The sequence below is a fragment of the Balaenoptera physalus genome (assembly GCF_965194825.1).
Source record: "Balaenoptera physalus genome assembly, chromosome: 17".
Taxonomy (NCBI): Eukaryota; Metazoa; Chordata; class Mammalia; order Artiodactyla; family Balaenopteridae; genus Balaenoptera; species Balaenoptera physalus.
In genome coordinates, this window is record NC_138895.1 from 58243012 (window position 1) to 58254713 (window position 11702).

The 11702-nt window shown below is 37.5% G+C and overlaps 1 long non-coding RNA gene across 1 annotated transcript in view; it reads left to right on the forward strand.

The window, feature by feature from the left end:
- The window catches only part of LOC309647239, a 154241-nt gene that overhangs the window by 90710 nt on the left and 51829 nt on the right, over positions 1 to 11702 (forward strand). The gene's annotated exons all lie outside the window — the stretch shown is intronic.

Sequence of the window (11702 nt, forward strand, 5' to 3'; positions counted from 1 at the left end):
TGGCTCTTAAAAGCTTGGAAGAATTAAGGGCCAATAGTGAGCCCCGAGTATGACATGATTCTGGAAGGAGACCAACAGGCCTCTTGGTGGCAATCAACCACATTAGGCCCTTTTGTCCTGGAATGGCTAGAAGTTTGCCTTTATGGGGATAGACTCATAGTCTCAGTATGAATTTGCCTTTCTTGACTGCAGAGCCTCAGCTAGCACTACTATCTTGGGGCTATAGAAAGCTCGTGGGGGCATTGAATCCCATACAACGTAACATCTGACCAGCGGATCCACTTCCCAGTGAAGTAGTGGAGTTGGTCCATGTTGTATCACATACTACACGATGCTGAAGCATGTGTCTTCACAGAATGCTGGAACACCCTTCCAAAGGCACAGTTTCAAAGGTAATGCTCTGAGAGAATGTGGTGCCGTCTTTCAGGATATAATACATGCATCAAACCAGAATCCTCCAACTGGTGCCATGTTCCTAGTAAGAAGAATACATGGGTCTTGGAACAATGGAGTTGAAGCAGGAGTGGCCCTACATGCCACCATTCCCAACCATTCCCACTGGGGGACTTTGGGCTGCCTGTCCCCACAAGTCCAAACTCTACAGTGTTGGAGGTCTTGCTCCCCAAAGGAGGCTCACTCTTGCCAGGGGACACAGCAAGGGTCCCATTGATTATAAGTTTCATCTGCTGTCAGGGCACTTTGGACCCTTTGTGCCCAGGGATTAGAGGCAAGGAATCACCACCATGTTAATCACCATCAACGGTTAACAACCGATCAGCGGGAGGAGGATATAGGGTCCTTTTATACAATGGGGCAGGAAGGAATATGTGTGGCGCTCATGATGGACAAGCTGTAACAGTGTGACCTGAGAAAAGTATGATTGCTGAGGGCTCATACCTCTCAGGAAGGAGGTTTTGGGTCACACTACCAGGCAAGCCAGCCACACCTCCTGAGATCACAGATGAAGATGCAGGGAATTTAGAATGGAACGTGGAGGAGGGTGAGGATGAGTACCAGCTGTGGTCTTGTGATTAACCACAGTGATGAAATTCTAGTTCATCCCACTAAATGTCCCCTTTCAAGATGCACCTCAGGGAGAGAGACCCAAAGGAAGTGTAGGGGAGCTGTTCTCAAAACCTTCATGAAGCAGTAGATTTGTAAGATGCAAAGGTGGGCCGTGTAGCTATGGAAACATGCTGCTGAACTCTCCTGCTGCAGGGAGCATAACTGATTGATAGCCCCTGCTGCTGAGTCTGAATCTACCACTGTGTTTGCACGGAGCCCATGTTTCCTGCTGGCTCTTCCTACTTAGTGACTGAGCATGGCAGGGGGTCTAAGGCAGGTTCATCCTCGTGAGGTGTGGGAAAGTCATATGGGTGACATAATGACATGAAAATATTTTATATATGTATATATACACATATTTATATATATACGTATATGAAAGAAAAATCTTAGTTTCCATTATTTCTTCAATAAGAGTTTTTAAATATTAAGGAACCTCAGTTTCTTGGTTTGATGATTTTGGTGATCATTTTACAATATACAAATTTGATATACAAATATCAAGTCATTATGCTGTACACCTGAAACTAATACGTTATATGCCGATTATATCTCAATTAAAAAAAAGAAACCTCAGGAATGTCACAATTAAAATGAACAGAAGGCATGAAAATGAAGAGACACAAATAGCCAGTACATATATGAAATGTGTTCTTCTCTCAACATTAAAGAAATTTTAAAGGAATCTCTCATGATTAAAGGAATTATTAAAATGAGATATCATTTTCTCACTTTCAGATTTGCAAAAATTGGTTGAGTTAACCCAGTGCTTTTAAGGATATTGGGATGAGGGTAAAATCCTATATCATTTTTGAGAGTTAACTGTTAATCATTAATTATGGGAAGTTTTGGGGAGGACAATTTTTACTATTTATCCAAATTTTAAATGACATTTCATCTAACCCAATAATCCTATGGCTAGGAGGTGTTCATAGTGGCATAAGTAGAAGGACATTGAACTACACCATTGTCTGTGATAGTAAAAACTTTCTGGGAGCTAATACTTATTGAATGCTTACTTTGTGTCAAAAACTGTTCTAAGCAATTTACATGCATTAGTTTATTAATCCCCACGGCAATCCTATGAGGTAGGTAGTTTGTCATTCTATTTTACAGATGAGGAATTTAAGGCGCAGAGAGGTTAAGTCTCTTGTCCAAGGTCTGGTTAGTGGTGGAGATGAAATTGAACCCAGACAGTCTGGCTCTGGTGTCCATGATCTTAACCACTATCCACATTAGCTCTTGATAAACTGTGGCACAGATTCACAATTGCTTAGCCACAATTTTGAAATTCAGCTCCAATAACTGAAAGCTCTAATTATAACACGCTTGATGGAAAATCTGACCTAGCTTAATTCAAATGGCAGCAAAACCTGAAACAAACTGACATGAAGCTATTTATAGTTGTTATTTATCACATTTAGTGATGTATTAATTAATGTTTCACTGCAGAAATATTAATGTATTTGATTGCAGAGTGTGTCCCGTATCCTGCTGGGGTGTTTCATAATATATGGCATATACACTGTATGTGGATGAAATAGATACTTAGGAGATAAAATCAATAGTAATGGAAAAACTGGAATGAGCTGAAGGAGAGGAAGGCTTGAAGAGGGACTCATGGATTAATAATTTGTAAACCTATATGGATCTATGAGCCTTTCACTGAAAAGGGAAATGTTGTAAAGGGATGGGTTTGGAGGAAGCATGAGTTCAATTTGGTGTGCCTTTGAGACATCAGCAGAGGCATCAGGTAGGCAGCTGGGTATATTGATGTGGAAGTCCAGGACAGCTCTCTGACGGAGATTGAAATTCGTGTATCAGAAGCAGGATGTGTGAAATGTTGCTGATATATCAAGTAAGACAGGATTTGACTTAGCCATTTGTAGATTATTGTTAACTTTAGTGAAAGCTGTTTCCATGGAATGTTATTGGTGGAATTCTGGGCTGAGGACTTAGTGGTAGGGAGGAAATGGAGATAAAAAATACAGATGACACTTTCAAGTTCGGCTCTTGAGGATGGAGAGAAAAAAAGTGGTAATTGGAGGAGGCTGTGAGGTTAGAGGGAAGATTATTGAGGCTTGAGCTTCAGAACACAAGATGGAAAAGGCATAATCAACAGGCAGGTTTTCTGAGTAAATGCAGTGGGGCAGGATCCAGAATGCTAGTGGAGGGGTAGGCCTTAGGAGGAAGAACAGGTGATCTCTTGTTTTCGAAAGGAAGGAGGATGGCACATGTGCAAATTCTGTGTGCATAGGTCTCAACGCTTGGAATCAAGAAGATGAAGAGATCCCATCAGATAGCTTCAAGTTAGTGCCTCAACTTATGGGGCAAGGGCATGAGATACTCACGTCGGTTTCATGAGAGAAGAGATTTGTTAATTGTGGTAGATCATTAAAGAGACCAGCAGAACATTGTCATGCAGTTTTGAGAGTCTGTTGAGATGAGAGTTAATGGTTTGTTTTGATACCAAACTGCAGCATTTTCTTCAACAAGACTTTCTCCTAATAAGGCTATTAGGATACAGAAGTAGAAACATCCCCTATGGAGAGACCCTTCCCTGTTTAAGGAAAATTGGCTCTTCGCCCCAAAAAAGTATAGTTGCCCATTTCTAAATAACTATTGTAGCCAAAGTACTGAAGTAAAAGTTATAGTGTAGCATTTAAACTAAGTTTGGGCTCAGAGTCAAGTGTTCTTAACTGGAATTCCAGCTCTGCATTTACTTAGCTGGGTGTCCTTGGGCAAATTATTACACCTTCCTGTGCCTCAACTGCCTCATCTTTTAAAATGGGTTAATTGATGGAAAACACTTAGAATACTACTTGCACATAAATGCTCGAAAGATGTGAGACCCTGCCCAGGACCTGATGGATAATAATATGAACGAGTCAGTAAACCAGGAAGTCTGGCTTCAGAGTCTCTCTGAAGTAGTATGCACGACTTCTCAGGGAGCCCACGTGTTAGCTGCCATTTTTTAAATTTATAAATACCATCTAAAGTAATAAGGCTTTTTGAAGTATGCCCTTATATTTTCTGTTTGTTCACTAAAAGTCAATGAAGAATAAGTACTTCATAAAATATGCTCTGTAAAACTGTTCTGGGTGATTTAGTGAACCGACATGTGTATAATAAGATCCCACTCAGTGTGGTGTTATCGAGAGACAGAGAGAGAGAGAGAGAGAGAGAGAGAGAGAGGGAAGAAGAGAGAGAGGGGGAGAGAACACTCTCTGGGGTCTGTGTCTTTTCTTATAACAGCACTAATCCCACTTATGAGAACTCCAAGCTCATGATATAATCACCCCTCAAAGTCTCTACCTCCTAACACCATCACATTGGAGGTTAAGATGTCAACATATGAATTTAAGGGGAGCACAAACATTTAGTCCATAACACTCCTGAATACAATTTCTGAATTTGAAATATTTGTCAATAGAATAGCTCATTTAATAGGAAATGGAAAGTACCAAGAATAGTCCTGTATCAGGGTTATCTGCATTCTGTATTCCTTGTGGCCTTCAGCCTTCCTATTGATTGAGTGGTTTCTTCATTCTTCTTAGATTATTTTTCCTATGTAGGTATTATTTTAGCTCTTACTGCCTTTGCTTTTCACTATTTTCCCCAAAGAGTGCTTCCTGCAATTCCCCCCCACCCCCAGCCCCATTCTCAGTATTTATGCATACTGTTAGTTAATCCTTGGACCTTTTACACCTGATTTGTGAAGATCTGTGTTTCCCTGTAAGATAATTGCCTACTTTTCAAATGGTGATGCTGAGTGACACAACCTTGGTTTCCTAGAATACTCAGGGAATGAGTCACTCTGTCCTGCTTACAAAAGTCTTCTGTGCACATCTAGTAAACACTTTGGATATCCCAAGCTGTGTGTTTTAATCATTTTTGAAGAAAAAAATATATCATTAGTTTGCTTTACTTGTAAAAGCGTACTGTCAGTTTGACACATATGATCTCTACCAGTATTATAAAGATTCTGATTTCTTAGTAATTTCTTACGTTAGTACAATTTTCAAATTGGAGTATTTAAATTTATTTTTTTAAAAATGTTGATACATTCGTCTCTTGAGAGAAAGTCATTATTCGACTTTGGATCAACACCATATTAATTTTCCTCATCCTTATTTTATTCCATAACTCATGTTTATAATCCAGAGATGTGCTTCTTTAGGATGTGATACTCATCTTGTTGTGTATCAGAAACAATAATTTAGAAGCTACCTTTAGTGCCACAGGAGTAGTATTATTCGTTTAATATCAATGATTTGAAGCCAATGAAAATATTTTCAATTTAAAAACATTTGGCTTTTAGGTTTTGCTACTTTGTGCTTAATTTCAGTCATGGCTCCCTCCACTCACCCTCCTCCTTTCCCCCAGAAGACTAGGATTAGAACCACAGTTTGTATTCAAAGCTATTGAGGAACAGTGTTTCCTCTGACTACTTGGTGCCTTGCCCAGTATGTGGCAAGACTCCATAGATCATGAAAATCAACATTATCATTAATGTCTCAACACCAATAACTTGAAGGAAGAACAACCCTTAATTTAAAAATAAAAGTGAATCAGCACTAAAGATGTTGCTGCTGCCAGGGTTCTTATACATCAGAATACTTTTAACATGATATTTTAAAACTCTAAGTTATAAAATTGTTTTCAGAAGAAATGATAACGAAAAGGAAGTGAAAAGGAAAGAACATTTATGAAGTTATTATAGGGTAAACATGGGTGAAATTCGAGTATTTCGCCATTTCAAAAATTGCTACGGATATAATAAAATGAATATTCTTTCAGCAACTATACTTACTATTATGGACAAAATTGAAATTGTTTTCTGGTGACTGTCTTAATCACCATAAGGGTAATTGACTGAGTTTCGATTGCATGTAGCTCTCTCCTATGCGTTAAACTTAGAGAAGTATGTAGGTTTTGATTATTATAGGAAAATATTTATATATTCATTGCCTCTGCGGAGACTATACCTTTTCTAATACCGTGATATAAACATCCATTGTTTAGAGTAGTGTAAAATACAGCACTAAATACATAGGTTTTTTTTACTGACTTTAGAAAATTTTATCTCAAGGGTAAAGAATGAAACTAAGTGGTGGAATCATACACAATCTTCTGGTTTCAAATTCTCCTTCTAATTTTACAACTTTGACTGAAACCATCAATCACCTCCTCATTCTGGAAGCCAGAAGTTATCATGATTTTTATTACAATAACTTTCATACTTCTCTTCTTAGGTCTTTTTAGATGGTGCTTCTTTCTCTTGTGCCTTAAATGTGGCTCCCCCAGGAACACTCTTTGGTCTTCTTTTATTTTTTTCTGCACGTTTCTTCTCAGTGATTGTAACAGCATGAATTCCATAGCCTTAGGCTCTACTAAACTACATAAAGAGCATTTTATAGATTCTTGAATTCATTCTTTTTTCGAAAGTTATAAAGAATTTCTATGTATCTATGGAAGGTGATGTGGAAGTAAAGATGAAAAAGATACTATCCTTGCTCTCTATTAGCTCAGAGCCTAGAGAGACAGACATGGAAACATTCTTCTAAAGTGTTTTATAGGGTCTAAATTAGGAATACAAAAAAAGCCCACAGTGGAACAGAGGAGTGAGTCACCAATTCCACTTTTATAGGAAAGGCAACTTGAATCAGGAATGCACCAGCAGCCAGCTTCCTATCAAGGTAAGCATTTCCTGGCTACTTGCACCTGGGAGTTCAAAACAAATACATATTTTGCTTCATACCCACTTTTGGCAAAGTCTTTCTGATGTGCTAATTTGAACCAAGAACGATGAAAGGTATCAAGTTCAAAAATTATGACTTGAAGGTGATCCTGGAATCTTGAAATTTTTCTAACTCAGCACCTGCTCTTGTCACAATCAGGAAACCCTCAAGAAACTCAGAAAGCACATAATAAGGAAACTCCTTATGATGAATGTGTTTGTTATGGGGTGTGTGTGTGTGTGTTTGTGTGTGTGTGTGAGCGAGAGCATGTGCACACATGATACTTGGGGAGGATTGGTGTTTCAGCTGCAAGTGTGGACAGATGGTCAGCTTGCCTGGTACTTAAATAGGAACTTTGGGTACTGGGATGGTTTGTGAACTTCCAAGTGAGAAAGACAATTGAAAAAGAAGACCTGGGCTGCTAGATGCTCCAGGAGATTCCATATGAGTTTCAGAAATATCTCCCTGAGGGCAATCTTCAAACTGTTTCCCCTCCCCACTGCCCCCACTTTCTGTTTTTCTATTTTGGCTCTTTACTCTTTAATTTCTCTCTTTAATTTTCATATTGTTTTGGTTGTATTACATTTTTGTCTCCTTCATTTAAAAACATTACTTTGATAATTCCAATATTTTTAATTAAAAAAATGAATGATTATTAATACTTTAAATCAATGATTTTAATTGGTTCTTTTCAGATCCATTTTTTATGTGATTTCTGAATACACATTTCATAATTTCTTATTCTGTTTTATGAGTGTTATTCCTTGATTTTCTCCTTGAGAATCCTAGAACAAAACTTCTTTTTTCCTATTCTTCTGTTACTTTTACTTTATCTGGATTCAACTCTTCTGTATGTAGGCAATTTGTGGATACACACACACACACACACACACACACACACACAAAACTTCATTCCTACCAAGTACAAGGGGGATCTCTATTTGGGTTAAACCTGCTTGTGAAAGGTAAAGCAATAGTAGTTAATAGGAAAAAACAGTCTCCTATGTTATAAAAAAAAAAGTTAAATTTTCAAAGCATTAACCATAAGGAAAAGAAATAGATGAATTGAACTATATCCAAATAAAATATTCCAAATAGTTCAAAAAGGGATACCATGGACAAAGTTAAGAGACAGATGATACACTGGGAGAAGAGATTTGTACTGTTTAAACCTACCAAGGTTTTAAGATTTCTTAGTCATTTAAAATATCCTGTCTTTAAAAAATCCTATTTATTTTACCAAGTCTTCTAAAACTGAATTTTCTTACTACATGTGTATACTGCTTTTATAGTTTTAAAAATGATTATTGTCAGGTAGGGTGTATAAATGTATAATGCCAGTGGAGAAAATGAACATTGTGTTTCTTAATGTGGGGTTCAAGAATCTTCATCAGAACCTGGTTAACTGGTTTAAACTGCAGATTCCTAGTCCCATGCCAGCCTATTTATACTCCCTCTGGCAGTGGGTGATTCTTTTACCTACTGCAGGAGGTAGGATTAGTTTCTTTCCAGCAGTCTCCACAGGGATCCATAATTCCTCTGATAGGTTGATTCTACAGTCTGTTCTCCAGATATCCTTACCACCCTTTGGCTACTGGCACTTATTTACATGGTAATTTAATCACAATTCTCTCTGTATGAGAGGTACAAATGGTTTAATAGAATCATGTTTCCTTTGGATAGATTGACTTGTTTAATTTTTATATGAGGTAGCCATATGTTTTAAAATCCATAGTCTGAAACATTGCTTCTTTGCTCATAATATGCCCTATCATAATGGCATTGCTGGTGGAAGGATGAGCAGAAAAGTGGATAAAATAAGAAGGAAAAAATTAGGAATTTGGGGGAATAATGATCATCATTTTCCCACAGTGATGCTTCAGATTGTGGAGGTTCTGAGTTTCCACTTCTTAAGGATAGATACCTCTTACCTATAAGTTTGAAGATCTGAGAATAGCCTTAGAATTCAAGAAAAGAGCATTTTGTATATTGCCCAAATTCTGCTACCGTCTTGGGAGCTACTTTGATGATCACAAATGAGGGTGATCAATGTTGATTTTAAATGATTAGTAAAGGTTACAGGTAGTAGAACTTTTTCTGTAAAGGGCCAGGAGATAAATATTTTAGATTTGCGGGACCATATGTTCTCTGTCACAACTACTCAACTCTACTTTTGTAGTATAGAAGAAGCTGTAGACCATACACCAGTAGTAGGCATGGTTGTGTTCCAATAAAACTTTATTTACAAGAACAGATTGTAGATTTGGCTCACAGGCAGTGTTTTCCAGACCTCTGGCTCAGATATAAAACACACTGGCTCATATCTAGTTGTACATCAGCATTGATTATTGTCCCTTAAGATCAAGAGTCAAGAGCTCAGCAGAGGGGGTTGTGGTGATAGCAGGAAAGTAAATGTCTGGGGATAGAGACTTATCTACACAAATAAAGTCAGAGTTTATTGAATGGGATTATGTTCACAGAATGCCCTCACAGCATTAAAAAAGGTAAACTAGTGGGTTTCCATTTCCATGGAGATCTTATGTAATACAATGGCCTTTTTACTATGCCATTTTAAGTAATTACCATTAGCACTGAGGCTATTAATTCAATATAATCAAGGAATGTAAAGGTCAGATAACATTGCACTGCATCCATCACTAAAATTCCCCACGTTTTATAATTAAGTTTTCTTGTCAGACTTTTCAATATTATTTAGAGATTTGGCTGTTCCTACCAAAATGAAATGAGATTATTAGCAAGAAATAGTTAACATTCATTCATGTTAAAAATTCCATTTAATGTATTTTTCCTGTTACACTAAGCAGAAAGGGCTTTCATTTATTTCCAATGTACCCTTGCTCGGTGTGGGTGAATGGAAGGGACATCACTTATTGATCTAGTCAGATTTAATGAGCAGCAGTTACTTGTTAGCTCATGTTCTTTTGTCTCCTTTCTTCTTCTTCTTGCCCAGTGACCCAAACAACCATTCTAATGGACTTGCTTTGTGCATTTGTCATGTCCTTACTGATTGGGTTGCTTTTGAAAGTCAGGCACTTTGAGCTTGCAGCACTTGCACATGTCAGTCTACATATACAGTGTTATGTTTAAACCATGATCACTCTATTACACTCCAGTTTCTTAACAAGTGAAATGAAATTGAAAATTATATGCCTCATATAATATATGGCACTAAAAATAAACAAAAAACTTACTTAATAGGGCAAATACTTTAAAAATTGGGAACAGCATAGTCTCATTATAGAGCCCACCATTTAAAAGGGTTTTCTAGAGGTCTCAGTTTATCTCCACAAAGTCTATGTTTAAAGCATACCAGAAAAATCGGTAGTAATTTCATGGAATTTCTTGAGAAGCAGGTGCTTCAGTCTTTCTGGATTTTGTCATGTCTCTGCTCTTTGAGAAGTGGTATACACTGTGTGTTAAGCACACTACAGTAAAATGGATGCTATTTTCCCCATAGCCGTTCTAGCACCTGCAGGTCATGTGAAAACAAAAGCTTATCTCTCCTACTTCACAGTCTTTATAAAATTTTCACCATTCATTTCACAATCCCTATTCTCTCTCTTTTCATTCTATTTCTTCCTCTCCAGTTTCGTTGCTGGAGTTTACTCACTCATTGTTATGTAGCTTATTGGATTTCTCTGCTGGCTGGCTTTTCTAATATCAGCCTTGACTTCTATAATTCTTCCTTCACACTATTATCAAAACGACTTTTCTTACTTGCAAAAATGATTATGTCACTTTCTTGTTCAAAATTCTTCAAGGACTATAAATTGATTACAGGAAGAAAATTTGGAATCCTAAGCATGCTAACTTAGTCTAGGTTCACTAGAAAATAGAGCCCTTCCTACATGTGCTTAATTTGGGAAGTGATCCCAGGGAGCATGAACCTTCCCTGAGCGGATATGACCTGTGTTATCTCTGAGCTGAAGTCTTTAAGAGTTAGTGTTTCTGCCATGTTCCCTTTACCCTGCCATGGTGATTGGTGACATATCAGATGACAGCCGAATGGAAGAGAAACTTGTTGCTGCATACCTAGCTGATGAATATTCTTACTGAAACAGGTGCCATAAAAGACATAAGCTTTATCTTTTTCTGTTTGCCATCTTCTGTCTTTATCCTCATGCTTGTCATTTTGTATTCTCAAGATGGCTGCTGCAACTTCAGCAATCATTTCAGTGTTTAAAGCAGGAAGAAGTGGTGAAGAGGGGGTGGTATCACGTCTTTTCATCCGAGAATGCAAAAAAAAAAAAAAAAAAAAGACCTTCTGAGAAGCTTTTCAGAAGACTTCCTCTTACATCTCTTTGGCCAAGGAAACTGGGTTAGTTGGCATCCACTAGTTATGAGGGATGTTGTGGACGTGGGCACAGAGCTACCCCAACAGAAATTGGGAAGAAGGGGAAAATGATGTGTGTATGCCTCCACAAGGGCCATCACCATGGGAAAAGTTCCTTTTTCCAAAATAAGAAGAAAAACACTTGATACCATAATGAAGCCAAACTCCAGTGGGACTAACTAAAAAATCTCCGTTTCAGGTAAATGATGAACTACAGAAAACTACCTTTGGAGTAATTCTCTGTACCACTTTGTATGTCAACCCATACATTTTATAAACCAACCCCCATTTCCCAGATTATACATTTATATGGGTTTTAGTTAAAAAATAAAAAGAATCGGAGGCAAGATTATCAGTTCTGTCACTTTTTCTCATGTCCAAGGCACTTCATTTTGGTATGAAGGAGAATTAGATTGATGTGCTCATGATATTCTTCCCCCCCAAAATGTTAAAGAGATTTATATGTATATTTGAAGACAAGTAATTATGACTTCAGTTATTACACAAACTTTATTGATTTTTTTGGAGACTTAAAATTGACT